Source organism: Rhineura floridana, chromosome 1 (genome assembly GCF_030035675.1).
Source record: "Rhineura floridana isolate rRhiFlo1 chromosome 1, rRhiFlo1.hap2, whole genome shotgun sequence".
Taxonomy (NCBI): domain Eukaryota; kingdom Metazoa; phylum Chordata; class Lepidosauria; order Squamata; family Rhineuridae; genus Rhineura; species Rhineura floridana.
The window spans coordinates 237,117,628-237,131,242 of record NC_084480.1 but is presented as its reverse complement, the minus strand read 5'-3'; the positions used below and the strand labels follow the sequence as shown (position 1 = coordinate 237,131,242).

At 41.8% G+C, this 13,615-nt stretch overlaps 1 protein-coding gene across 3 annotated transcripts in view; it reads left to right on the top strand.

Annotated features, from left to right (window-relative positions):
* Positions 1-13,615, top strand: part of GNAL (G protein subunit alpha L) — a 253,534-nt gene that overhangs the window by 143,269 nt on the left and 96,650 nt on the right. The gene's annotated exons all lie outside the window — the stretch shown is intronic.

Here is a 13,615-nt window from a genome sequence, read left to right as displayed (position 1 = left end):
CATTACCCTGCCATAATGTACTTACCTTCTCACTCAACTCCAATGTTGATGTTGTCACATTAACTCTGTTAGGTTAAATTATATCTATACTAAACGTGGCAAATGTTTGAGACAAATTATCATAGATTTTGAACTTTGCACTGTTCATAAAAATAGGTACATAAATTCAATATGCAGAAACACAGCTCTCTGGCAAATCGGACGCTGCTTTCCTCTAGATGAGAAAACAATTTTAACAAAAGAACTACCTAAGCAAATGTGCCTGTTTCAGAGACAGTTCCTATTTGATATCTCTTCTTTCTAGAAGAATCAGTCATGGCTGCCCACCAGTCTTTAACTATATTCTCTCACTTTTCAAATAGATGGACAGCTTGATGGACAAGTTTTCCTTCTTCAAAACTAGATTCTTACAAGAATAGTGACTTTCTGAGCAAACTAAGTAGCTTTGGTTGCTTCTCATCAGTGACTTCTGCTCATACATTTCTAGAATACATAAATAAAAATATAAGAGGGTTTTATGTATCACAGGAAATTGTTTTACATATATAAATCTTGTGCAAACAGTTCTTAGAGTAGAATGTGGTGTAGAAAAAAATAGATCTTAATGAGAGCTTCACAAAAAGAGTCTTATAGAAGAATGAAGAAGGAAATTTGGTTCAAACTGCTAAAAACTGAACATTTTATTCAAAAAACTTCATTCAGAAAGCAGTGAATAACCTGTGACCCTCCAGATGTTGTCAGACTCCAATTCCCATCAGCCTCAGCTAGAATGGTCAATGATCAGGGATGACATCTGGAGGGCCACAGGTTAGCCACATGCTTTAGAACAAGAAGTTGTATTTTTTTTAAAAAAGTCATGCTCCATGTAGAATTCTTTGAATTTTGAATGAATGTGTTCGTAATTATAAGAAAAGTCAATGTACTATAAACTATAATTACTCAAGACATAATTATTGCATATTCTTGCTGAACACTGAGGATATTTATGAGCAGTATTAAAGTATCTGCTCTGAACTGCAAAAAGTCTAAATTAGGAAATGTGAGTGTTTTCCTACACTATATTTACTAAGTCCAGCATTTTTCAGAGTCATGACTGATATAGTAACAGAGAGATGAGACACAGTCCACATAGTTAGAGGTGGCTTGCTGCTTAGGTTAAAATCAATTCACGCATTTATAAGAGGATGTCTTATTGACCTCAGTGAGACTTCGTTCTGAGTAAAACATGGATAAAATTAGGCCATAGTTATTTTTCTGTGTAGATTTTTAAAATACTTCGTTTTCATTTTGTCTTACCACATCTATACTTCGGCTTCACAGAAGTATTGCTGTTATTTATTTTATTATTTATTTATTTAATTAAGCTTATATACCGCCCGACTAGCAACAGCTCTCTGGGCGGTGAACATTAAAAATACAATAAAAATAACACAAAACTGTACACAAAACTGTACAGTCTAAAATCAAAATATAATAATTTAGAATTAACAGGAATTAAAATGCGTCAGAGAAGAGAAAGGTTTTAACCAGGCGCCGAAAAGATGATAGTGTCGGCGCCAGGCGCACCTCCTCGGGGAGACCATTCCATAGTTCGGGGGCCACCACTGAGAAGGCCCTAGATCTTGTCACCACTCTCCGGGCTTCCCTGTGAGTCGGAACCTGGAGGAGGGCCTTCGTAGTAGACCGTAGTGTACAGGCCGGTTCATATCGGGAGAGGCGTTCCGACAGATATCGTGGTCCTGCGCCATATAAGGCTTTATAGGTAAGTACCAACACTTTGAATCTGGCCCGGAAGCATATTGGAAGCCAGTGCAAATGGGCTAGCACAGGTGTTATATGCTCAGACCGCTTAGTTCTTGTTAGCAGTCTGGCCGCCGCATTTTGCACTAGCTGTAGCTTCCGAATTGTCTTCAAAGGTAGCCCTACGTAAAGCGCATTGCAGTAGTCCAGACGCGAGGTTACCATAGCGTGTACCACTGATGAGAGGTCCTCCTTACTCAGATAGGGACGTAGCTGGGCTACCAACCAAAGTTGGTAGAACGCATTCCGGGCCACCGAGGCTACATGAGCCTCAAGTGTGAGGGAAGAGTCTAAGATGACTCCCAGACTACGCACCTTTTCCTTTAGGGGGAGTGTAACCCCATCCAGGACAGGGTATATATCCACCATCCGATCAGAGAAACCATCCACCAGCAGCATCTCAGTCTTGTCAGGATTGAGTCTCAGTTTGTTAGTTCTCATCCAGTCCATTGTCGCAGCCAGGCAACGGTTCAGCACGTCGACTGCCTCACCTGAAGAAGATGTAAAGGAGAAGTAGAGCTGCGTGTCATCAGCATACTGATGACAACGCACTCCAAAACTCCTGATGACCGCCCCCAGCGGCTTCATATAAATGTTAAAAAGCATGGGAGACAGAACCGAACCCTGCGGGACCCCACATTGGAGAACCCACGGTGTCAAGCAATGTTCCCCAAGCACTATCTTCTGGAGACGACCCGCTAAGTAGGAGCGGAACCACTGCCAAGCAGTGCCTCCAACTCCCAATTCCGCAAGCCTCTCCAGAAGGATACCATGGTCGATGGTATCAAAAGCCGCTGAGAGGTCAAGGAGAATCAACAGAGTTACACTCCCTCTGTCTCTCTCCCGACATAGGTCATCAAACAGGGCGACCAAGGCAGTCTCAGTGCCAAAACCAGGCCTGAACCCCAATTGAAATGGATCTAGATAATCGGTTTCATCCAATAGCGCCTGGAGCTGGTCAGCAACCACACGTTCCAGGATCTTGCCCAGGAACGGAACATTGGCTACTGGTCTGTAGCTGCTGACATCCTCTGGGTCCAAGGAAGGTTTTTTCAGGAGTGGTCTCGCTGCCGCCTCTTTCAGACAGCCAGGGACCACTCCCTCTCGTAAAGAGGCATTAATCACTTCCTTGGCCCAGCCAACTGTTCCTTCCTTGCTAGTTTTAATTAGCCAAGAGGGGCAAGGATCCAGTACCGAAGTGGTCGCACGAACCTGTCCAAGCACCTTGTCCACGTCCTCGAACTGAGCCAACTGAAACTGATTAAGTATGCCAAGTAAATTCTTTAAAACATAGTTCTTCTGCCCTAATAGCTGGAGTTTACTATCTATTCTGAAAACAATTCTGTTGGGTGTGTGTGTTTCCTGATATTCTTGGTTCCAGTGGCTGAACTTGGAATGGCTTGTTGGTTTTCATTAGCAAGTTTTGTTTTGTCTTCTAAGCCTGTTTGATCAGCCATGGCCATTTCTCTTCTGGTTGGGCACTGTTCTTTTGTGATGGTCTTTGGCTAAATAAACTGATTAATTGGACAGTGGTGATCTTCCTGAGGTTAAAAGTTCCCAGCCCGAACTTGGCCCGTTACCTGGCTCAGCTGTTTCTATGTGCCTAACCCATGCTCCCATCTTGCCTGGACCTCCTAGAGGAGTGAGGTACTCCTGCCTCTTTTCTCAACTATGTGCCCTGTGTAGTACACTCATCAAGGGACAGGCTGAACATTTTTCTGATCAATTTAATACATTATTGTGAGTTGTCTACTTCAGCATTATTATTGTCATTATTTTGCATTGGGGATATTTATTTTTGCATTTAACTCATTCTTGCTTTGACCTTTTATTTTCTTAGTAATTTCTTTTACCTCCTTAACTGTGACACCACATGCCATACACACACACCATGTAAGAGATGGAAGGTACACCTTGGGTGAGAGGTGGAGGTGGCTGCCCAGAGCTAACCAGTGTTCCTAATGTCTTTTTTATCATTCGTTAGCTAGAAACCCATACGTCTTGTAAATGTAAGTAGAGTGCATTAGTGAATGATGGGAAGAGTTGTACTAGCATGAGTATACTGTGAGTTTGAATGAGTGAGTGTGATTGTTGGAGTATTATTGGGTTGTGTGGGGTGTGTGATTGTGCCAAGATGTGCTTGGGTGGAACAGTGTTGGGGAGGAGGGAGGTGCTGCTATTATTGTAGTCACTTTGGGTAGGGAAAGGTATGGTTTAGGCAGCAGGATAGGTCATCATGGGAGATGGGTACAAATGGGTTGCAGTTGTCTTTCTCTCTGATTCCTGTATCAATCCCTGTGTATTTAAAGCAGCGATTGAGAGGTTGAGAGGAATGTTGCTGTAGTCCATAGGACATCCATCTCCATCATCCGGAGACTGTGGGAAGTCATGCTTCCTTGGAGCTGAGCTTGAGCGCCTGCATCTGGCATTGGGCCAACAGACAGATTAGAGATGCTATTCATGTACCACCCACTGCGCTGCCCAGCATTTTCCTTGACCAAGCTGGTGGAGGTGGTCTCTGACATGGTGTTGGAAGAACCCAAGCTCGTAGTTCTGGGTGATTTCAACCATGCAGAAGCTACTTCTGTTGAAACTTGATGTCTGCCATGAAAAGTTGTTGGTCCAATACATAGAGCCTGCAGGACGTATCCTCGATTTGGTCTTCGCTCCAGGTGACACAACTGATGGTTCAGCAGTGGGGATGGTCAGAATGACCCCATTGCAATGGTCAGGCCACTTCCTGGTAAAGTTTAGGCTTGTGGCAACTCATTTGTCCAGTGGTTTGTGACAGCTACCCCATTTGGGGGAAGGTGATAAAAAGGGTGAGGGCACCTGCAGACATTCTTGGAAGATATTGATTATCTAGACCTATTCCGTTCTGGGTTCAGGCCTGGTTCCACTGCTGAATAAGTCTTCGACACCTTGATGGATTACCTTTATTTTGAGAGAGAGATCAAGAAAAGGGGAGTGCAATCTTCTCAGTCTCTCTGTGGCTTTTGATACTATCAACCATGGTATCCTCTTGGACCAGTTCTGTGGGATGGGTATTGAGGGCACTGTTTTACAGCGGTATCTCCTGCTATCTGCAGGGTCAATTCCAGGGAGTAGCATTGAGGGAGTGCTCTCCTGCCCCCTGGCAGTTATGCTATATGGTTTTGCAGGGCATGGTTTTATCCCCAATGCTATTTAACAGCTATATGAAGTTGTTAGGAACAGTCATTAGGGGATTTGGAACATGGTATCATCAATACACTGATAATGCCCAGCTGTTTCCCCATAACATCTGAAGCAGGTGTAGCTGTGCAGGAACTGAAGCTGGACACAGTTTTGAGCTGGATGCAGGCTCTGCGGGTGAGTGGTTTTCAGGTCTGGAAAATAGGTCAATTGCTTATTCTGGATGGGGTCGTATTCCCTCTGAAAGAGCAGGTACGTAGTTTGGGGATGCTCCTGGATCCGTCTTTGTCACTGGATGCCCACGTTGCTCCAGTGGCTAGGAGTGCCTTTTGGTAGTTCTGTTGAGTTTCAGCTATGGCCCTTTCTGGATTGGGCAGCTTGGTTCTAGTAGTCCGGGGATTAATAATTTTCAGATTGGATTACTGCTGCATGCTCTATGTGGGGCTTCCTTTAATGTTGGTCCAGAAATTGCAGCTAGTGCAGAATGCCACAGCAAGGCTGTTGAAGAGGGTACCCTATTGGCAGTGTATAACATCACTGCTGAAAGAGTTGCACTGACTGCCCATATGCAACCGGGTCAAGTTTAAGGTCTTGCTTATTGGCATATAAAACCCTGGACAACTTGGGACCAAGAACACTGGGAACGTCTTATCTTCTATACACATGTCAGGTCACTTTGATCCTCGAGAAATAGGCTCTTTTTAGTGCCATATGTTTCCAAGGTTCCCTAGGGCTTTTAGTGTGGTGTGATGTCACCTGCCTTTTGTAATGCATTTCCAGTGCACATTAGGCAGGCACCTATAATGTTGTCATTTTGGCACTAGATTAAAATGTATTTATTCACGCAGGTTTCCATGAGGGCCGATCCAGCTATGTTGATGTATTAATCTGATCTAATTATTTGTGATATATTTTGTATTTGTTTCATGAATGTAATCTAACTTGTTTTTATGTTCTTATCTGGCATAATATATTTTCTTAATGTTGGTGGTATAGTTTTGTTTGTTTTTTTGCAAATAAATACATTTAAGAGGTGCCCACTTTGTGGATATAATTCTAATTTGGTACAGTCATTACAATGTCTCACTTGCTTAGAACTAGGTGCTCAATGTCAACAGTTATTCCGTTTGCCAAATATTTGCAAAATAAAGCAGCTGAATACCTTTATAGTGCTTCCATACATGTGGCTCCTTATACTATCCAGTCATTGCTCTTTTGTTGCTACTGACAAACAGAATTGCAAACTGATTTTCTGCACTGCAGAAAGTGTTGCACTTTGTCTATACATTCATTCTACTATCCTATGCCCATATTAATTGTTGTGGCATTGCTGTGTGGGTGTGGAAGTCGGAGGGTACAATTTACCCAGAAGCAGGTTGCTGTGGAGCAGACCACTACACTAGCTGCCCCACACATGGGTCACTGTTGCTTATCGGGACGGTGAAGAAAGAGGCAGCAGGTAGACCGATACAGTGTAAACACACAGGTAGAACCAGTCTGGTACTCTTGCTGGTACATTTCACCACATTGCCCTTCTCCCTCCCATTATGCAACAGCAACTCACCAGCTGGGAAGCTAGTGTAGTAGCTTTGCCCCATCTGCCAAGCTGCTTCTGAATTTGTCTGAGTAGCCATTTAAAAATTATTCCCACCTCCCAAGTGATCTCAACAAAAACTTGAAATGCCCCATTTCGGGACTTTGTGCTGCATAGTGAAAGAGTTGTCTGCAGGAGGTTCCTGTCCACCACAGGGCCACCTCAGCAGCAGGGCTGTGGAGTCGGAGTTGGGAGCAATTTTGGGTGGAATCGGAGTCGGTAGAAATGTACCGACTCCGGCTTCAAAATAAATTTTGATTGACAATTTTAAAAAAATATAATTTCAAAATGTCAAAGAAGCTTCCCATGAAGTCAGCTGTAGTTGAGCATTTCACCATAACTCAAGATGGAAAACATTTTGTGTGTCAGTGTATGACACAGGACCCAGATGAAGACAAATGCTGTGATGCCAAGATCAGCACATATTCAGGCAGCGATAAAAATGCTCCTGCAAGAGCTTCCAATTTAAAAAGACATTTGCAGCGCTTTCCAGGGCTGTGGAGTTGGAAGCAATTTTGGGTGGAGTCGGAGTCGGACTCAGACAGTAGAAAAATAGAGGAGTCAGAGTCGAAGGTTTGGCGTACCGACTCCACAGCCCTGCTCGGCAGTGGTGGTCTTATCTGCTGGCAAATGCCAGCAGAGAGGCAAGCACACACCATCCTAACCAACAACATTGTGGGATTAAGGTTGCAGCCTTAACCATTAATGCTGAATTATATTATTCAGAATTAGAGGGCCCAGCAGAGCCAAGGCCTGGGTTTTTTTTAAACCAGATTTCCTAATATAGCATCTGAAGATATACTGTACAGTGAACAACTGCTCCAAGTAGCAAAGGCTTTGTGGGATCCAGGTTCAGCAACCTCCTGTGCAGAATGCTGAGACAGTATTTGACCTCCTTAATTCACCAGTCTGAGGTTGCTAACTTTTCTTTAAGACACTAAAGACTCCTAGAGAAAGATACCTTAGGTCTGTACGCCTCTCAGTCAGAAGAAATCCTAAAGAACTTAAAGGAAACACTTGGCTGCCAGCTTTCAGGGCAACTGACTCAACGTTGTGGTACTCTTCAGGTCCTCTCATGATCATCGTATATAAAACAACACTTATTTCTAGTTTTGTAAAATAATTTCTTCTTGGGGGAGAGAACCCAAAGACACCATCCAGCCCGCCTTGAGGGGCCTTGACTCATCCAGCTGAAATCATTATACATTCATTGGTGAAGGCAGAAATAATTGCCTGGACCTTAACGAAGACTTTCACTCTAACAGAATTCTTTGTATTTTCGGAAAGAATTAACCAGTGGTTCAGTCCACTTTGTTACTCATCTTTATGAGTGAAAATGTAGCATTCTGAATATTTTAAAGCCATGCTGTATCTGGTGTAAAATAATTTTTGGAAGATTAGTTACTAAGAGAGCTTAGTTTCCTCTTAGTTGAGTATTAATTGACTGTCCTTTTCTTTGGTTATGTTTAAAAGCACTATAAGAATAAAATAGCTGAAAAAACAGTCAAAAATATTATACCCCTATATTTGGAAAATTCCTGAAATTTGTTTAAAAAGAGGCTTAGTCCTGTTGTGTAGTGGGAGAACATGGTATAGCTATCTCAATGTGACATACTAGTAAATAGTGTCCTTTTTTAATTTAGAGCTACTGCATTCTTATCAACCAATACTACATTGTGCCACATAGAAGAAAAATGACTGGGTTGTAACCATTTGTGTCCCTATGCTCACAGAAGGCTCTTCAATCCATCAGAGGGTTCTGTGAACAGAAGGGGGGAGATGACTTCCATTGATTCTCTCTTCCTTCTGCAGCCCCCTTTAATCCTCCCATGCAGTGGTGGCCATTAGGACTGATGGGATGGAATGCAGGAAGCCCAACAGTAGATGGGGACAGAGCGAATGATAGTCAGAGCTAACCAATTAATTTTGTCTCCATTCCTCCCTGCAGAGTTGTACAAGGGCAATGTTGAGACTAAGGCAAAGGAAGCTGATGACCAGGGCCAGTCCCTGGACTGGTTGTAAGTAATACAAATGTATTTGTATATTTTATTTTGTACGTCGCCCAGAGTGGCTGGATAACCAGCCAGATGGGCGACTAATAATAATAATAATAATAATAATAATAATAATAATTTATTATTATTATTATTATTATGAAGAAGAAGAAGAAGAAGAGGCAGGCAGGCGTGGGCTGGCTGAGGCCAGACTGAAGTTGGTGGGGCAGTGCCCCATTCACATAACTGACCAGCCTCCACTGCCCCTAAGTTTTCTTGAGAGGGTTTGGGGATCCTTGGGAACAGTGTATGAAATGACATGGGGACTGCAGGGAAAGAGGGAATTTACAAAAATTACCTCCCTTCCTGTTCCATATATTGAAGTTCTCTGCTGGAGCAAAGAGCTTTTCATGAGTGGAAGGACACAACTGAATACACCCACAGAATATGTAGTTTAGCAACATATGTAGTTCAGATCAGCTTTGCAAGTAAGGCCACAAAAAGCATTTTTACTACTTCACAACAATGAATTGAGTAAATTGTAATTGCCTTTCATTGCAAATCTAGGGGTTATAAATTAATTGAATACCATACTGCCTGGCAACTTTCTGTAAACTTTAAAAATTTTGGTGGGAATATGCCTGATTACTAGTTCCTCAGTGGTGCCCTGAAATGTAACCACTTTGGAAGAGTATTTAAAGAAACCTGTTTTTAATGCTTTAAGGATTGCTATTTCACTTCTTTCTCTTTTCTTTTATATGTTCCATGAAATTAAGATGGCTTTCCCCCCTCACACCATAGGACAACATTTAGACTGATAAAAGTGCTTCTGTAAAGTAGATTTTTCTTAGTCTAATGTGGCCAACCAGTGTTTTCTTTAGCAGAGTACCATGAAATAGTACGTGTGCATGGGCAAATTGCCAGTCATGCAGTTTATTCTCATGGAATTTCCTATGAAAGTAGGGATGTTGTTGCAGTGCATGGCTTAAAGTCAGAAATAGCTTACTTAAGAACATAAGAAGAGCCTGCTGGATCAGGCCAGTGGCCCATCTAGTCCAGCATCCTGTTCTCACAGTGGCCAACCAGGTGCCTGGGGGAAGCCCCCAAGCAGGACCCAAGTGCAAGAACACTCTCCCCTCCTGAGGCTTCCGGCAACTGGTTTTCAGAAACATACCGCCTCTGACTGGGGTGGCAGAGCACAGCCATCATGGCTAGTAGCCACTGATAGCCCTGTCCTTCATGAATTTGTCTAATCTTCTTTTAAAGCCATCCAAGCTGGTGGCCATTACTGCATCTTGTGGGAGCAAATTCCATAGTTTAACTATGTGCTGAGTAAAGAAGTACTTCCTTTTGCCTGTCCTGAATCTTCCAACATTCAGCTTCTTTGAATGTCCACGAGTTCTAGTATTATGAGAGAGGGAGAAGAACTTTTCTCTATCCACTTTCTCAATGCCATGCATAATTTTATACACTTCTATCATGTCTCCTCGGACCCGCCTTTTCTCTAAACTAAAAAGCCCCAAATGCTGCAACCTTTCCTCGTAAGGGAGTCGCTCCATCCCCTTGATCATTCTGGTTGCCCTCTTCTGAACCTTTTCCAACTCTATAATATCCTTTTTGAGATGAGGCGACCAGAACTGTACACAGTATTCCAAATGCGGCCGCACCATAGATTTATACAACGGCATTATGATATCGGCTGTTTTATTTTCAATACCTTTCCTAATTATCGCTAGCATGGAATTTGCCTTTTTCACAGCTGCCACACACTGGGTCAACATTTTCATCGTGCTGTCCACTACAACCCCGAGGTCTCTCTCCTGGTCGGTCACCGCCAGTTCAGACCCCATGAGCGTATATGTGAAATTCAGATTTTTTGCTCCAATATGCATAATTTTACACTTGTTTATATTGAATTGCATTTGCCATTTTTCCGCCCATTCACTCAGTTTGGAGAGGTCTTTTTGGAGCTCTTCGCAATCCCTTTTTGTTTTAACAACCCTGAACAATTTAGTGTCGTCAGCAAACTTGGCCACTTCACTGCTCACTCCTAATTCCAGGTCATTAATGAACAAGTTGAAAAGTACAGGTCCCAATACTGATCCTTGAGGGACTCCACTTTCTACAGCCCTCCATTGGGAGAACTGTCCATTTATTCCTACTCTCCGCTTTCTGCTTCTTAACCAATTCCTTATCCACAAGAGAACCTCTCCTCTTATTCCATGACTGCTAAGCTTCCTCAGAAGTCTTTGGTGAGGTACCTTGTCAAACCCTTTTTGAAAGTCTAAGTACACTATGTCCACTGGATCACCTCTATCTATATGCTTGTTGATACTCTCAAAGAATTCTAATAGGTTACTGAGACAGGACTTTCCCTTGCAGAAGCCATGCTGGCTCTGCTTCAGCAAGGCTTGTTCTTCTATGTGCTTAGTTAATCTAGCTTTAATAATATTTCTACCAGTTTTCCAGGGACAGAAGTTAAGCTAACTGGCCTGTAATTTCCGGGATCCCCCCTGGATCCCTTTTTGAATATTGGTGTTACATTTGCCACTTTCCAGACCTCAGGCACGGAGGAGGACCCGAGGGACAAGTTACATATTTTAGTTAGCAGATCAGCAATTTCACCTTTGAGTTCTTTGAGAACTCTCGGGTGGATGCCATCCGGGCCCGGTGATTTGTCAGTTTTTGTATTGTCCATTAAGCCTAGAACTTCCTCTCTCGTTACCACTATTTGTCTCAGTTCCTCAGAATCCCTTCCTGCAAATGTTAGTTCAGGTTCAGGGATCTGCCCTATATCTTCCACTGTGAAGACAGATACAAAGAATTCATTTAGCTTCTCTGCAATCTCCTTATCGTTCTTTAGTACACCTTTGACTCCCTTATCATCCAAGGGTCCAATCGCCTCCCTAGATGGTCTCCTGCTTTGAATGTATTTATAGAATTTTTTGTTGTTGGTTTTTATGTTCTTAGCAATGTGCTCCTCACATTCTTTTTTAGCATCCCTTATTTTCTTCTTGCATTTCTTTTGCCAGAGTTTGTGTTCTTTTTTATTTTCTTCATTCGGACAAGACTTCCATTTTCTGAAGGAAGACTTTTTGCCTCTAAGAGCTTCCTTGACTTTGCTCGTTAACTTCAGAGTGGACGTATAATTGTAGCTGGGATCAGTGTGCAGTAAGCCATTAGAAGTTTATGACAGACTACTGTTTGTTGAAACAGTGCTGGGAATGGAGGAAGAAGTGTGTCTTCTGAATGTTCACCTCGATTTTCTATGGTCTTTGATGTAAAGATTTACCAGATGTATGACACTAAGCTGGCTGCATAATTATTTGTCCGTGAGCGTACAGTATTTCATGTACTTAGTTTAAGAAAACATTAGCTCTCTATGTTGGCTTGAGGAAAATCCACTTTACTGAAATACGTTTATCAATCTAAATTTCAACCTGTGGTGTGAGAGGATAGTCATATTAATTCCAGAGAGTTAAAAAGAGGAAACAGCAGCTCAGGCAACGTTCTTTAATGTGGTTAGATTTCAGTCTGCTGTCTGATCGTTTACCAAGGGACTAGTAATCAAACATGTTTGATTATGTTCAACTCAGAATAGATCAAAACAGCAGAGCACTGTTAAAAGGGATACATACTGTTTTCTAATAGACTAGAGTCATAGAATGCCTGCAAACAGACACAAATGCACATCAAATGTTCCTATAACAATCAGAATTCTAATGGTATGAAATTCCCGTTAATAACAGATGTCTTCAGGGATTTGAATGTTTCCAAATAATGTTCTGCTCTTTTGAGTGGACGATTTCATTCTATTTCTAAAAACAGAATACATGTTAATTTTCTAATGACCTGATAAATTTTCCACAGAATTTTGTTTTGAGACATGTGGGTAAACTAATCTGATTGCATCCTTTCAAACAATTTTAAATTAACAAGAAACACTAGCAACATCTATGTGTACTCCCTACTTTTTCTTATGTTTGAAGCAGGAAGTCAGTAATTTCGAGCTGAAGGAAATGAAATTCTTGAGCCCTGATCTAATGTAATATGTAAAAAGATTTTTTCCTTACTAAAAACCTCCCTAATTCTCTCTCTCTCCCCCCCCTTTCTTTTTCATGAACCTGTTAACTTTAAAGTTACATCCCACCTTCTCCTAGGACCTATGTATGACTCAGGGTGAAGTTACATTTTAAATGGGAATTGTGATAGACAACACCTATAATTACAGCAATTTTTTATCTGGCTGTTTGAACTGTCAAGCTAGTCACTGAGTACATAAAGTACTAGAAACTGTACCAGAGGTTGATACATACATTAATCTCTCAGAGCTACTTGCCTCTCTATTTCAAGCTGAGATATGTAATTCAGAAACATTTCAAGGCATTTATAAAAAGAGGTGGAAAAGAAGCAAATTTGTTTTTTCATATTTTGAGCCGATTCACATGACAATCTTTATTTTATAATTGCACGTGTCTGGTAGTTTAAATTTATGAACAACATCCCATGTTAGCTATTGCAGATAGAGCTTATTAATCATGTAAATACAGTATTCATCATGAGCTGTTCTCTTTAACATCACCTGATTGTGTGAATTAGCTCTTCAGAATGATACACATATTTTCCAGATGCAGTGTGGTTTCCAGTGTTATTCCTACTCAGAGTAGCCCCATTTAAGTTAACTGACAAGAGTACATTTTGTCAATTAATTTTAGGGGGTCTATTTTAGCAATACGTAGTTGAATATAATCCACAACATCACTGATGCCAGTGATTCCATCTTTGGAAACCCAGGGACAGTTGCTTTTTTGAAAGTTCCTTTACGTGATAGTAAAGAATCTTAAATATATACTTAACCCTCAGAGAGGAGGCTAGCTTCAATTCAAGTCTTAGCAAAGCTCTTAAGTGGGTGGGTGTTGTCTGTGGAGTGTTTCATGCCTCCATTCCAATCCATTTGAAATTCTGCCTAAAATGAGTAGGTTAAATGGCTTGTGTATCCTCAGATGTAACAAAATGGAAATGGACTGCCTTCAAGCTGATCCCGACTTATGGC